The sequence below is a fragment of the Sinocyclocheilus rhinocerous genome, unplaced genomic scaffold (genome assembly GCF_001515625.1).
Source record: "Sinocyclocheilus rhinocerous isolate Xijiao unplaced genomic scaffold, SAMN03320098_v1.1 scaffold5119, whole genome shotgun sequence".
NCBI classification, from domain to species: Eukaryota; Metazoa; Chordata; class Actinopteri; order Cypriniformes; family Cyprinidae; genus Sinocyclocheilus; species Sinocyclocheilus rhinocerous.
In genome coordinates, this window is record NW_015626438.1 from 10,824 (window position 1) to 16,326 (window position 5,503).

Sequence of the window (5,503 nt, forward strand, 5' to 3'; positions counted from 1 at the left end):
TACGATTAAGACAATACTCTGATTAAGAATCTACCATGTAAACAGAGATTTTTGATTACCTTAATCCGGCTAAAGTCATACTCGAAGTAAACACTAATCGAATTAAGACATGTGAAGTATTCTTATTTTAGTTTCATTATTGAAGTGCCGTATAGACATGTAAACACCTTAATCACATTATTACCGCCGTGTAGGACTTTTCGCCACATTTTGCGACAGGATATACACGCGGCAGTGCTAACCGTTTGACGGCAAACAAAAGAGCTTGGCTTCAACAACGCCGTGGTCTGTTTGCACGTATAGCATGACAAATAATTAACTGCACTTGAAGCTTTCATAAAATTAAAAATTAAACACCTGTATATGGCTTCATAACGAAGACGAACTATATGTTTATATGTGAAATTCCGGAGGGGACGTCGGATGGCGTCGCGTGTGGGGACATAATGACATGCCATTAATCGATCTATACTATAACATGTAAAACGGGAACATGAGAGGAACATTGTAAAAGCAACTCATGTAAACACCATAATCATAATATTGTCTTATTCAGAATAAGGTGAATAATTAGATTACTGATGTCCATGTAAACATCGCACTTTCATGTCATACTTACAATGTTGTGACAGGCTGTTTCTATGACATTGAAATTTGATACTTTGAGATTTTAGCCTGAATATGACAAAGGATTTTTTAAAAAATCTGTTTCAGGAACACTTTTATGATGCTGCAAGCAATGCAGGACACATTGCCTGGTGTAATAAAAACAGTCCAGAGGAATATTAGTCGAGGAGCGATGCCACCAGACAGCCCTCTTCCTCAACAGGTAGATGAATGTTTCAAATGATCTCTGTTCTTAAACTTAAAAAGTATTACATTTGAAGATTCCCATTAATTACTTCATGTGAATCTTTGTCTTCAGTCTACGGCCAGGAAATGGCATCGCTTCCACCACTACCAGGAGGACTGAAGTCTCCAAAAAGTGCATGCGATGCTGCTGAAAGCCATGTAATCTATCATAACGTAGTAGCACTTTACAAATGTGTTGTGGGTCATTGTTTGAACAATCTCTTTTATAATGTTGTTTTCTCTGTCACTGCACATTATGTTTATGTCTAATGTTCAGTTTTCATTTCAACTCTAGTCCTGCTGCAGTTTGGAGAAGCACCTCAGCAACAACCAGCGTCAGCATCCGTTTCTCCTTTTAAAGGCACATTTTGTGTTCAATTTGTCGTATGATAATGCACTTGTGAACTTTTATACATTCCTACACATGTTGATGAGCATCTTCATGCATTCAGGGTACTACGAAGTGAGGAAAGGTGTATTATAAAAATGTCAGGGATTACATTTTATGAGCCATTTGATATTCAAAACTCATATAGTGTTGCGGATGGAAGTTTGTAAATCATTCTTTCTTTTTTTAATGTTTTAATTCAACTTCAAATTGCACTGCAAGGGAGAATTCAAATAAACACGTTGATGGAAATTATGTTGTGTATTGTAGTTGATTTAACTGTGTTTTCAGTATATTTAACGTGTTTTGTAGATCTTTTGAGACCGTACAGTGAAACAAATTCTAACCACCTAAAACATGCAACTTTAAACAGTGTTATTTTAACACTTTTTTTTTTACTACGAAGTGAGGAAAGGTGTATTATAAAAATGTCAGGGATTACATTTTATGAGCCATTTGATATTCAAAACTCATATAGTGTTGCGGATGGAAGTTTGTAAATCATTCTTTCTTTTTTTAATGTTTTAATTGAACTTCAAATTGCACTGCAAGGGAGAATTCAAATAAACACGTTGATGGAAATTATGTTGTGTGTTGTAGTTGATTTAACTGTGTTTTCAGTATATTTAACGTGTTTTGTAGATCTTTTGAGACCGTACAGTGAAACAAATTCTAACCACCTAAAACATGCAACTTTAAACAGTGTTATTTTAACACTTTTTTTTTTAGAGTCAAATAAGGAACTCTGGCATAATGTTAAATGTTTAACTATTTTGAAAGTGTTAATTCAACTCTGTGAGAGTTAATTCAACACTGGGCTTTTTGCTGTGTACTGGGTCTTGCTAACAACTCTATTAAAACACAGTTAGGTTTCTTAAGTAATAACCTAAACAATCATGCAAAAAATCTTGGGAGTCCATTTTGATCCTCTCCTCCAATTTGACAAGCATGTAAATGCAGTTGTAAAGAGTAGCTTTTTTCATCTCAGATCAGTGGCAAAAGTGAAGCAGTTACATCATTTAATGTGTCTGTGATTGCATTTTATCTAACTCTGTAGTGCTTTTATGATTGCTGTATTATTGCAGTTCTGTGATATGAAGTGACAATGTGAGAAAACTTTATAAACCACTTTTAGAAATATGTTTCATAAGGAGGACTCAACTCTGTCATTCATAGGCATGAAGAATCAGCATGTGAATCTCAGCAATGGTGACAAAATATTCTGATCATTTTGATATGATTTTTGAACATCACAAAACAAGGCAGTAAAAAGTCACAACTAAAATAAAAGCAAATAGTAAGACAATGCAGCTGCATCATTTATTCATGTCGCAATGCATGCTGGGAGCCATGGATGAGTTATGATTGGTGCACCCAGAATGCACTGCAGCATGAATCTGTCTGATGATCGTCACCATTGTTGAGATTCATATGCTGATTCTTGATGTCTGTGTGTCTAAACAGCACAGATGTTCTAAACTGGTGTGCAAAGTGTTTCTAAATCTCTTATTTCATTAAAATACAGTTGTGATAAATAACAATCTAAATTACACATCCCACTGTTGAGGTGAATCAGGCTATACATGTAAATTGCATCATTAAAAAACAACCCATACAACTGAATCACGTTTTCTCTTGCCATAACCAATGTGTTTCATAAACACAGTTACAGCAACCAGAAACAAACTAATGTTAGAAAGTCAAGGGTCAAGAGCCCAACTAAAGCAAACACTTATCTCCACAACGGTGACTTCAGATTGTATTATTTTCAATAAACATTGACGTCTAAATCTCTGTTAATTCTTAATAAGAAATTTTTATTTACTTGAGAGATTTAATGTCTTCTTTTATTTCAGTTGATTTCATCATTTATATATTGAAGTCAGTTGTAGTTCTTGTGTTTCTCTTTTCTTCAGTGATTCTGCTTGTTAGCAGCAGCTGTTCATTACTAATGATCAATCAGCACTTAATTAATCACATAATTATCTCATTAACTTTAACACTGCTTCAGTGTTACTTTAACACTCTTTTAGAGTGGGACCATATATGCTCCGAGCAGTGTTCATTTAACACTCGGGAATTTACTGTGTGAAGCTCTTTTTTTCTAGTAAAGACCTTGAAATTGTAATTAATGCACTAATAACACTGTGAAACAGTCTGCCTTTGAACATCAGAGCTTCTCCATCACTGGATGCTTTTAAATCCAGCTTAAAGATTTATTTTTACTCTCTAGCATTTGAGTGATGCTATATATGTATTTTAAATGGTTGAATTGGTGTTAAATTGTGTTTTATGTATTTACATTCATTGTTTTTGATACTTGTTTTATTTCCCTTTGTCTTTTTCTGTTTTCCTTTTCTCTTTTAAATTCAGGTTTATTTTTTTATCATAAAGCACTTTGGATCAACTACGGTTGTGTTAAATAAAATGTGCCTTGCCTACACTACCAAAAAGCCCATTGACTTCTGGACGATGGAACCAGAAATGCTAAAATGCTAACTCGGTTTTGGTCTACAAAAATACGTCCCCCCTGCAGCACTCTATTGTACAATTGGAACAGATAAAACACAGTTGCTGCGATTAAAAGTGGAAGGTATGGATTACAGTGTTGTTTACACCAAAGGCTCCTTTAACAATGTGTTTTTCCAGCACTGCGCGTTGTAGCCAGTGATGAATGCACAAATGCAACGACCAGAGTTTTGTTCAGCGCAAGCTCACATACCAGGACCAGCACTGTGGTTGTGTCCATCTTTCATTAAAAGTGTGTTTACAAAGCTTGAATGCAATTGTGACAAATAATTATGCCCTACTGACATGATCAGGCACGTCACTGAAAATAAAGAGCCATTTCCCAAAGGTTAGAATACTTCAGAAGGTCAGCAGAGAGCACGGTTCTCCACAACTAAGAACTAGAAATGTAGCAGGCATCTAAATCTATTTTTATTCCAAGTGAACCTGTTGTAGTGTCACTAACAACTTCACTAACATGCGCCAGTTGGTTAGTCAGAGGCTTAGATTAGGTGTTGATCTGTGTCTGTGCAGACAGCCTTATGCTTGATTCATTCATCTTTATTACGTAATAAAAACCCAGATGAAGAAAATGAGTCATTCTGGCACCTTGGTTTCAATGAAAACCAGATTTTGATTAAGAAGGAAGTTCTGAGTTCTGAAATGTACAGTATGTTGTTATAGCACAATCACCTGTTAAACGTCAAAAGATCAATGCAATCTGCAATCTACATGCAATCTGCATTATGTAATCAGTTTCCAGAAATAAACTACTTGTAATCAGATAATAATGCATTTTAAAATATCATAATCAGATTACAGTTACTTTTCTATTGATCACTTGATTACATGTTATTCACACAGCAAATTGGCCGTTACTTGTTCATAATTTATTGACTCTCCCTAATTCTTTTTTTCATTCTAAAAAGCATTTGGATGCTTGTTTTTGTCAACACTGCCTTTTTAATCAGCTCCTGACTAATGCTACATGCACTTATAACAGATATTTCTTTATGCATATTAAACATATTTAATATCATTTATAAATCTGTGCAAGGCTATAAATGAGACTGACGACATTGATTAGATCATTAGTTGAATTTAGTTTTGCCCAATTGTGGATGATACTATTTAAGATGCTAATTAAGTCAATTAACAAACGTGTAAATATTACCTTTATCCCGACACACACCTTCAAGGATCAGGTGAGCAGTTGAACCTGTAAATAACCTATTTCACTAGACAGTGCAGGTCACTGACTGTAAACTATTAAATCCAGTCAAACAAAATTAAATTCAGCACAGCCTTCATTTCTGTCCTCTGCAACACAAAATCTGCTGCTGAGCTCTAATAAAGGTAGCAAAACAGACCGTCTACATCAGTGAAATATTCAGCACGTACAAGAGGAATATGGAATGTCTGATACTCTAAAAAGCTGTATATTCAATGGGTTAAAGTTGCTTATAAGTAGTGAATAAATGCAAATGTTACTGCAGTAAGAGAAGCAGGAGAGAGAGAGAGATGTAGTGTAATTCACTTCAGCACTGAGTAACGCAGAAGTCACTGCGTCTCTATGAACAGCAGAGAGGAACAGTTCGTCTCGTGTTGTTTGTCCAGAGACTCATATGCGGATTTTAGTGTAGAGACATGGACTTCAACTGCAGTTTACATGAAAACAGAAGCATCTGAATGTGATCAGCATCAGCATAATCCACACACACACACACACACACACACACACTCTCTCTCTCTCTC

General features: G+C 35.2%; 1 long non-coding RNA gene across 1 annotated transcript; it reads left to right on the top strand.

Moving 5' to 3' along the window:
* Nucleotides 1-753: 753 nt before the first annotated feature.
* On the top strand, nucleotides 754-1,267 carry LOC107715635 (uncharacterized). The gene is made up of 3 exons (XR_001637123.1): nucleotides 754-829; nucleotides 926-1,011; nucleotides 1,148-1,267. It is a non-coding gene; the product is annotated as an uncharacterized LOC107715635 (long non-coding RNA).
* The last annotated feature ends 4,236 nt before the right edge of the window (nucleotides 1,268-5,503 follow it).